Genomic DNA, 10,519 nt, shown 5'->3' on the forward strand with positions numbered 1-10,519 from the left:
ATCAAAAAAGACTTTCCACTAAAAAGGGAGTGCGCAAGTGAAACATTAGTATTGCAATATCAATTTTTATAGAAAAAAAAGCTTATGAAATTATGACTTTGATCAAGTGTGTTATGTGGATTTACTTGTGATTTTTCTATTATTTGTCATAATTATTTGCAAGTATAAGAAAATAATTGCTTTTTATAGCTGTTCTTTTTCTCTTCATTTTTAGTATTGATCTTAGCTTTGTTTATTCTCCATATTCAATCTCTGAATTGAATTTGAAAATAATACAATGTACATCAGAAAACAGAGAAGGGAGGAGAGAGAATGATAAGATAGAGAGAAGGATAAGAGAGAGAGAGAGAGAGAAGATTGTATTAATGATTGGATGATCAATACAATATACAGGCTAGCTTAATTATAGTTGATTATCAGGAACTCAGGAAGTAATCTAACTAATTACAATTCTGTTATAGCTTTCTAACAACCGTAATAATATCACAATATCACAACTGACCAACTGATTTTACAAACTGAACTCTCCTATCATACTTCCCCCATGAAAAAGACTATTTTTAAGTCTTTGAAATTGGCGGGAAATTAGGAAATTTAGTTCAAAATCTTCTGCATTCTCCCAGGTGGCTTCATGGTCAGGGCATCTTTCATTGAACTAAATATTGAACTTGAGCAGCAATCTGGAACTTAATCATTCTTCCTTCGATAGCAGCTGGTTGATCACCACATTTACATTCTGTCCATGTAACCCAATAGAAATATGAGCAGCTATAGGAAGGGTACCATGGTACTTCTTAAGTTGTGATACATGGAAAACGTTATGTATCAGGCACCTTCAATTTGTAAGCAACTTTTCCAATTAAAGCCTCAACTTAGAAAGGTCCAAAATATCTCTGAGCTAACTTTTGATTAGGTCTGTTTTGAATGGAATTCTGCCTAAATGGTTGTAATTTTAGAAGTATCCAATCTCCAATGTTGAAACTTCTCTCTGACCTATGCTTATCTGCCTGCATCTTCATTCTACATTCTAGCTTGAGTTTGATCAAGCCTTCTCTTCTCTGAATGCTTCTATCAACAGCTTCATTCTTAGATTCTCCGGCTAAATAAGGCAAGTATACAGTTGGTGGCTGATTATAGAACACTTCATATGGTCTCAATTGTGTGGAAATGAGTATTGTACCACCATTCAGCTGTAGGCATCCATAACAGTGGCGGACCTAGAAATTTGACAATGGGGGGACAATTTCGATAATTCAACTAACATCAACCTGTTTTTTTTAAAAAAAACGGGTACACAATACAAATGATTCGGGTACACAATACTAATAAGAAATAAACTAAATCACAAATTAATTCAAAAACATGATTTCATAAACATAATTACTCATAAACTAATTCTTTAATTTTTTATAATCTAAGATAAAAAAATTAGAAAAAAATCAAAAAAAAAAAAAAAAAAAAAAAGAACAACCTGACATATAGAGGCGTTTCATTCACCTCAAATCATTTCCTCTCTCCACAAATTAGTTTGTACGACTTTTTCCTTAAGCAATAAAATCAGCTAAGTATAAGATTTCAACAACAACAACAACAACAACAAAAGATTGAACACAAAAAAAGTTTATTTTGTCAATTGCCTAATACCTTCAAATCAATCTTGCAATTGGTAATAATTGGATTTATAAAATCTTATTCACACTATACGGAATCACTATCAAATTCCAATCAAAATGTAACAAATTTATCATTTAAAAGCATCCAAAGTAATGAGAAAATATATAATTAACATGAAAAAATTAAAATCAACACACAATAACTTAGCTAAATTTGATATTTCCAACAAAAAAATCAACAAGAATTGTAAAATAAAGGTAATTATGCGTACATATAATAATCCAAAACCTAGGGTTTAGCAAACATACCAGAAACAGAGGGTTTTGACTGGGGTTTTCGTTATCCTCAGCTTGTTACTCCATTGAATTTTGAAGTACAAAAATTTTGATAGAGATAAACTAGGACTAAGTAGAATTCGTTTGTGATTTAATTTGCAGAATTTCAGAAATTTCTTCAGGTGTTGACGCCTTGACGGTAGTGGCGCTGTGGCGGTGTTGCGGCGAGAAATCCGGCGGTCGGTGACTCGGTGGTGCCGTGCTCTTGCGGTGGTCGGTGGTGGGGATCTTCAATTTCTCTTAGGTTTTTGAATTTCAAAGCTTTTCTCTTTCCTCCCTTAATTTTCTGAAAATTTTTCTGAATTTCTCTTTCCTCCCTTTTTTTCTCTTTCCTCCCTTTTTTCTGAATTTTTTTTCTCTTTCCTTCTCTTCTTACCCACGTGCTGCTGATTTCTTTTTCTTTTTTTTTTTTTTTTTAATTTCTCTGATTTTTTTTTTTGAAAGTGGGGGAAAATGGTCCCCCTTGTCCTCACGTGGTCCGCCACTGATCCATAAGCACCAATCTTGACACCTTTTTCCACACATGCATCTCAAATAAGTTTCCAGACACCTGTTCACCACTTTTGTCTAACCATTAGGATGGTAAGCTGAAGTTAGCAAAAATTCTTTATCATGCAAGGAGAACAACCCTTTCCAGAAAATTCTGTACCATATAAGGAGAACAACCCTATCCATTAGCTTAAAAAAAAAAAATAGCATTCTTTCTCACTAACAATGCCCTAGGCCACCCATGTAACGTGAAAATGTTGTCCAAATAAGCTTGAGTAACCTGTAGAGCTGGAAAATGATGAGCGAGGAATAAGATGAGCATAATTGCTCGGTCTATCTACTACAACGAAAATCACCTCTTTACCCATGAAAATTTATTGGAACATTACGCATATGGTTAAAAAACACGGGCAAAAAAAAAAAAAGAACATCATAGACATCTATAACCTATATAAAAGTTGAAGGCACCAAAATTGCTGTAAAATTTTCCTTGTGAATAGTGGTGTATAGGGTAGCTCCTGCTGCTGCCCTATTCTCCCAGCGCTGCCCAAGGGGTGTACTCTCATCCCAGCCAGATCCCCGGGCTCACACTCGGGTCAAAGGCGTTGGGCAAAAGCAAGATAAGTCGGCCCAGGCTCACCCGAGGCACGATAGGGTTATGATACAATATAAATACCCCTAAAAGGTAGTTGAATAATCTTTCTCCCTCTCTCTAAAAAGCATATTAAGCTTATTATCATCAACCCTTTAAAAGAGAGAATATGTGTTACTGTTATCGTGAATAGTGAATTGGCTCCATTGTCCTTATTCTTTCAATGTATTTATGATGAGAAGGTTTTGCGTAGAATAGACTCACGTGAGTCCGGTTTATAATGCACACATTCATCCCCCACCCACTGCCACTGCCTACTTGCCTAGTCCCCTATCGGCGGCTGGCGACCCTCTCATCCTGGCGCTGGTGACCCTCTCCCACCCAAGTAAGGTACTCGCAGCACCTTCATACTTCTCAAGTTTTATATAAACACTAGCGGCAGCTCGTTACAAGTCAAATGCCGTCTGCTCTTTCTCATCTGATGCTCTTTCTCATCTGATACAAGTACGGAGTATTATATAGTGTTAGTATATTATATATCCAATTTAATTGCTCAATTGGTCTCCTCTCTTCCTCTCGAAAAACAATGGCTTCATTTCATTATCTTTGCTTTGTGATACTCTAATTTATGATAAACAGTCGTTTAACTTATATTTCCACTCAGCTTGCTCCGGTGAGCGTCGCTCCTAGTGACGGTGAGTTTAGCCTATCTTTTCGTAAAATAATTAAGCATTTTTGTATTAATTATATTGGCCATTAGCTTTTCAGGGTCTGGACCCGCCATGGCTGAATGCCTTCAGTACATAACCGCATATATTTCACAATATTATCAAACAATAGAAATCTAATACTTCACTAATATCACCTATTATCAAACAAAAAGAATCTAATACCTGATCAATATTGATCTATTATCAAACAAAATAAATCTAATACTAATACCCGACCAATATAATCTATTATCAAACAAAAGATTTCTAATACCCGACCAATATAACCTATTTTCAAGCAAAAGAAATCTAATACCTGACGAATATAACTTGTTATCAAACAAAAGAAATCTAATATCTGACCATAATCTAATTTATGACACATGTAATCTAACACTTCCTTTGTTTTTTATTACTTGACCTGACCTATTGCAAATAGGCACAAGTTTTAAGGCATAATTGGAAAGACCAAATTACCCCTCCACTCCTACCCTTCCCTTCCAACCCACACATATAGTACTCCAGTAATCCAGTATAGTACTACTACATCTCACCACCACTTCACCCAAATGCTTTCCTTCACCACCACAACCGCCTACGACGCCGCACCACAACCGCTGCTTCACCACAAATAATCTTCGTCACCACTCCCGTCCAGGCCACCACCACCCCCTTCTTTAATTAAAAAAAAAAGCACCTTCTTCATCACCATCGTGCAAAACCACCATTGAAATAGAGGAATAGGAGGAGAGAGAAAATAACCACCACCGTCACATACATGAGCAATTTTTTAAGAAATTGAAAGATTTGAGGGTCAAATTTGGTTGTGGTGGTTATAGATCGTACATACCCATACTCCAACCACCAAATTAAAGACAAGAAAAGAGATGAAAAGAAAGAAAATACCCGTACTCTAACCACCGTTGCCGGAGCAACTTTTAAGAAATTGTGACCCAAAACGAGGTTGTGAAGGTTGAAATTGGTTGGGTTTGTTTTAAATCTGGACTTGATGGTCAAAATCGACCACAATAGCCTCGATTTTGGACTTTGGTAAACTTTGAGCACTTCGACGGTGGTGGAAACGACACGGAGGTGAAGAGAGAGAGTGTGATGGGAGAAAGGTGGAGGGCATCATCGGTGTAGAGGAGAGATAAGGGCGGTGGTTGATGTGTCAAAAAAAGTGAGGTGGTGGTTGTGGTGGCTGCCATGGATAAAGGGTGGATGTGGTGTTGGTAATCACTAATGAACTATGGGGTTGATTGAGGTCAGAGAGGAAGAGGGAAAGGTTAAAGGGTAGTTCTCTATTATGTTAAAATGGTCATGAGGGTATTTAAGTAAAAGTGTAGTATTATATTTGCCATAAAAGGAAACAGGTCAAGTAAAAAGAAACTTCCCAAAAAGAAATACAGGTCAAGTAATAAAGAACGGAGGAAGTATATGACTATTATTATTTAATTTCTGACTTTTTTTTTTTTTTTTTTTTTTTTTTTTTTTTTTTTTTGTGTATGATTGGATTTACGTGAGTCAGTACTTTTCCATTTCTGCCATTCCTTTTTTTTTTAAATGGAAATTACAGAAGAAAGGGAACGACAGAGAGGAGGTGAGACTATTCTTTGATTTATGGCATGAGATTTGTTTCCCCTTCCATTTCCATTTCCAAATCTCTGTCGTCCATTTTGATGAACTCTCCATTGAAGCAGCTTCGAACTTACTCCCCCATTGGATTTAAGCAGCTTGCCATTTTACTCTGATTTCTCTCTCCTGTTTTTCTCACAATCATCTCTATTTATTTTGGCTATGCACATTCTTTTCTTCAGGTATGTTTCTCTTTTCTAATTTAGATCTCTTATTACTATGAAACTTGATGAATTACACAACAAAATAGACCCAAATTTTATGATTTCAGTATTTGTAGTCAATTTGATGTCTGATTGTTTGTTTATTGCCAATTACTTCGATCTGCTATTCATTATTTTCATAAATTAATTTATGGGTAATATTGATATTGTACTTTTAGTGTCGGATCTAATTTCTATAGTCATACTGAAGGTTTTGTTTAATTCAAATTTGTTCCATGGTCTTTCATTTCTTCCATTGAAGCAGATTCTGAGCCTACTCCTCCATTGAATTGAAGCACTTCTAAGGTTTGTTTTTTTTTTTTTTTTCCCATGCAAATGTTGATCGTCTTTCAGTTTTTCTAACAAAGAAAAAAGCGGAACAAATTTATATATTCTATCACAGTAAATGGATGCATGTCAAGCAAGAATCATGCAAATTAAATTAGGGGAAAATTAGATCCCTTGAATTTTCCCTTTACTACGGGATCAGATTCAAAGCGTTTCAAACTTCCAATTTTTGATTTTGTTTAATTTGAAAAAATCTTCTGCTTACCACTATGACATTTTGGTGCTTGGGTTTACGGTATGTTAACCAAGTAATTTGTAATAACATACAAGATACAACCTGTCCATTATATTGAAATCAATTGAGGTGCCAATATTCGTGTTTGAAATATATTCTTGTAATTACAGACTTTGCTTTGTGGATTACTGCCATCAAATGGAGTTCTTCCACGTACAATCTCCTACGCATACAAAGAGCCTTGCTGTCCTCAAGAGGCAGGTGAGACTTTTGAGAGTGCAGAATCCAATTTTCCAGTTCCGAGGACGAATTTCATGGTAGATTGCTCGAATTTCGTACTGGGTATGTTGGGTTTTCGAAAAAAGTGGAAATTAAAGCCAAAGTTTTATTGGGATTATTCTTGGTTTTTGCGCTTTTTGGACCGGCTACGAGTTTGAGACCCTTGAGAGAACGAGCAAGCTCTTGGGGAGATGAGGTTAGTCTTACAAAGTCAGTTTTAAATTTCATAGAAGTACTTGTTCGAAATTATGTGAAAGTTATTGTAATATCAAATAATATCTTATGTTATTTTCTGTGAAAGTAAGCAAATTTGCTTAGTTGTCATTGTGTTTATATCTTTATAAGCAAATTACTTAAACCAACACTTATTATTGCTGTGGACTAACAGTCTGACTTCTTGACTAACCTTAAAGTTGGTTGCCATTGCAATACACTTGTATATTATGAATGTGGGCGTGCCTAAAGTATAACCGAGGAAAACATATCTTTGCATTCCGCTATTGCATATAATAATATGATGAATATGGTCTATAGTAATCTGAATGTGCTCTAGCAATAGGGTTGTATTAAACACTGAACTGGTAATAAATTTAGGAAACAAATCAACAAGAGATGATGACAGAAGGAAATAGAAAAATGCGACTGAAAAGGTAATGAAGGAGCTGAAACAGCTCTACCAAACTGTACATACTCTATAGCAGCTTCGAGGCTTAATGAGTGAAGTCGTGTTTGGTCAACTATCCCTAAGTCCCAGGTCCTCTTCTTCTTTTATTTAACCAATTGATCTTGCTACCTAATTACTAAAGATAAGGGTATCATTTCCTAATGTGTCCATCTTTTGTTAACCTAACTTTGTGCTTTATGTCTCCAATGACCGCCACTTTCACAAATTCCTTATTCCAAAGCACCTAATTTTGTAATTCTGTGCTTCCTAGCAGGGATGCACTTTATGAAAGGTATCCTCACCTCTGCTCTACTTCATTTGTGCTTTATCCTTAACTAGCTAGCAACCTAGAATTTTCACCATACCTAAGTCGGCATTTCTTTAGACCTTCGATTAAAGTTTTAATGAGAACTTCAGGCAGTTCCCCATTCATCAAGTTGCCATTACAGTTGCAGTTCCAGATATAACCTTCTACTTTCTGACTCTGCAGTAAGTCCAAAGTTTGAACCTATAGCTCACGGTGGATGGACCTGCCCCAACCATCCTAAAAAACAGTGTAATTAGAAAGCATATGCGGAAGAAGATAGTGTTCATTGACACCCAAAAGCACATCCAAAACCAGACCAAAAATAACTTGATTCGATAGCCAAACTATATTACATATGTTGTTAAGAAACTGTCACTCTTAGTGTCATTAAAAACAAACACCCTTCCCTAAGGTTCCTTCCCCAATCATATGTGAACCCTCGAATAACTTGAATTTGCTGTATCACCCAACTTCTCTAGAATGGAAAAACAATTACTTAATTCCTCTTAAACATCATTAACTTTATTATTAATTATGATAAAGAAATAAAAAAATAACCTGAGAGGAACAAATGGCTGGAATGATAAATTGCCTAAAGACTCACAGGTAAGAGTGAGATGAAAGGAAGTTCAACTAGCAAAACTCCAAGAGTAGGAAAAGACAATGAACGGCCTTAGGACATAGCTAGCAATATCGAAGTATGACTACTATGGCTTGAATTTCAGGGTACATGGCAAAAACATAGTGAGTAGAAAATGAAAGAGACGACAAAGTAGATAAATTTAGAGGTTGTGGGTGAAAAGCATGAGCAGTTTTGCTCTTTTCATGCAATTTTTTTTGTCTATATAGGTAAATATAAATCAATTAGTTTTATCAATAGAATGTACAAAAAGTTCAAAAATTGATTTATGGAAAAAGATGATATTAGTCAATTTCTTTTGTGAGTTGGTTATTTTACCTTTGAATGTTATTTTGTTTATTTATTTATTTGTTGATTCTGTTTTCATCCAACGTCTTTTCTTAGACATCACTTATTGCAGGTACCACCATTTGAAAAGCAACACAGTCTACGGCCATGCATGGTTGCTCCTACTAAGATCATTGCTGGTCTTGGGATGTCTCTTGGCATTGATATCCTTGAAGCTCTTGGACCCTGCTAACTTCCAAAGCACGTGCAATAGCCAGGGCTCTTTCAGCTTTATTAAACTCTTGCCCGAATGTTTTTGTTCCCGGGGAGGATGAGCTAAGCCTGGTCATTCTGATGGATATGATTTTGGGTTTCTACACATCGTTGATATATTCCCTACTTTGGTACTTAGTACCTTTAATATCTACCAGACCTGGTTCCCACCCTAGGACACCTGGATACAATGTAAACATTGGACTGTTTGGAGTTTGGACACTTCAAACTGGAGCAAGGGCAAGAGGAACTCTCTGTATTTAGTTTTTTTGCATCAGCTCCACACCTGTATCATTCTTCAATATGTTTGTGCACATTTGCTGAAAATTTTGATCTTTTTTCTTTTTGCCATTATTCAGCTTTTATTAGCTTTTGTGATTTGTATTCGCTTATGTTTTCCCACCATTAGATGATGCAGGCCATGATGGAGCAAGTCTTTTTTAAAGTTCAAAGGATTAGAAGCTGTTGATAGAACAATAAGGCAGCTAGCTAAACTGCTTTGGCAGGCTGAATTGACAGGAAAGCTTGAATACTTCCTTTTTGTAACGCGCGACCACTCTACACCAGTCGACTATGGGGACTACACCTATTCCGTTTGCACTATGTCGATTGAGAGACTTTGTGGGTGCAATAGGCGGTGAATCAATCCTGATGGAAACTTCCCTCGAACCTTTTCCTTTTCCAACTGTGAATGCTGGGGAAGATCTAGCGGAAGAGTGCATATGTGACGATGAAATAAGAGCCTCAGTGAAGGCTTTCTATGGTGATTCAGTTTCTAAATTGAGCGAGATTGCAGCTGCAAGGGGTTGTCTTGGCCATTTTCGAGGGAGTGAGATGATGGGAATCATTAAAGCATTTCTGAAGCTGAAATTTTAATCTTCTCACAGGAAAAGGAAGGTAACTGACTGACTTCAGGGAACTGATTGAAATTCACTGACTGTCATGATTCCGGCTGAATTACTCTCACAGCTTAAACTTTATGATATCATGTCACATTGTTAGCTCATATGCATTAATAATGTCATATTGTTTGCCCATTGTCATTGTTACGGTGTATGCCTTCATCTTTGGAATAATCTTGGATTCACTTTGTTGAAATTTGCTTAACCATGTTCTTCCTTTTTTTTTTTTTTTTTTTTTTTTTTTTAATTTATTTATTTATTTTTCCCTAGTAAATAAATGTATCATATGATAGCCTGGGGATTTACCTTTGAACCTTGTTACTTTTGAGGTGCTGCAAAAATGGCAAATTGGTCATCTTGAAGTGGTTAGCTCATGAGAAATTTCAGGAATTAATTTTGAGGTTTAAAATCCCAATATTGGTTATTCATTTGTATTTTTGGCTGGATGAAAAAAAATATATATTCTTTTAATGGTCATATAGTTCTTTCTTTGTAGTTGAATTGTTGGCCACTGTTTTGCCCATGATTGTTTTGATTTTCATACAAGTTTGCTTTAGATGATTTTGGTCCGCACACCTTGTTTCGGGTATTTTTTTTGGATTTCCTCGGATACTGGTCGCGCTCTCCAGGCAATGAGACTCGGACACCTGCAAAATAAACGAATATTCCTTTGCCGGAATATTCGCCTCCGACGATCAAGTTAGAGATTTGAACCGAAAAGGCTAGAGAGAGAAAGTAGAGAGAGGTTGGAGCTATTTAATGCTCTTGCTTGTAATGTCGTAATCCACCTCTCCCATCATAAAAGATTGGGGTATTTATAGAGATGAGAGCATGTGCCCTTTTAGGGTTTATACCCTAATTTTCCATGACATGATTGGCTGCGCAATCAGAAGATGCCACGTGTGGTACGGGGGCGCCGCTTTGCGGCTTTCATGAATATCTCTCGGGATTTGGGTCATGATGTAAGAAAACCTTTTTAATGCTGATTTCAAGGGCTCTTTTGTGCCTTAGACACGCGTCACCTTCCCGTAGTGACACGTGTCGCCCTTCAATTGGGCCACGTGTCACTACGGGATTGGTCCACGT

General features: G+C 36.4%; 2 long non-coding RNA genes across 3 annotated transcripts; one reads left to right on the top strand and one right to left on the bottom strand.

Annotated features, from left to right (window-relative positions):
- Nucleotides 1-333: 333 nt before the first annotated feature.
- LOC145642848 (uncharacterized) lies at nucleotides 334-3,331 on the bottom strand. 2 transcript variants are annotated; one of them, XR_014115728.1, is made up of 2 exons: nucleotides 1,923-3,331; nucleotides 334-1,217 (listed from the first exon to the last, which is right to left on the bottom strand). It is a non-coding gene; the product is annotated as an uncharacterized LOC145642848 (long non-coding RNA). The 2 variants fall into 2 exon arrangements; XR_014115727.1 differs by having other exon boundaries at nucleotides 334-1,268.
- A 969-nt stretch (nucleotides 3,332-4,300) lies between these two features.
- LOC145642842 (uncharacterized) lies at nucleotides 4,301-9,910 on the top strand. Its single transcript, XR_014115726.1, has 4 exons — nucleotides 4,301-5,557; nucleotides 5,844-5,884; nucleotides 6,272-6,576; nucleotides 8,392-9,910. It is a non-coding gene; the product is annotated as an uncharacterized LOC145642842 (long non-coding RNA).
- Nucleotides 9,911-10,519: the final 609 nt, after the last annotated feature.

Source organism: Chenopodium album, chromosome 1 (assembly GCF_948465745.1).
Source record: "Chenopodium album chromosome 1, dcCheAlbu1.1, whole genome shotgun sequence".
Classification (NCBI taxonomy): Eukaryota; Viridiplantae; Streptophyta; class Magnoliopsida; order Caryophyllales; family Amaranthaceae; genus Chenopodium; species Chenopodium album.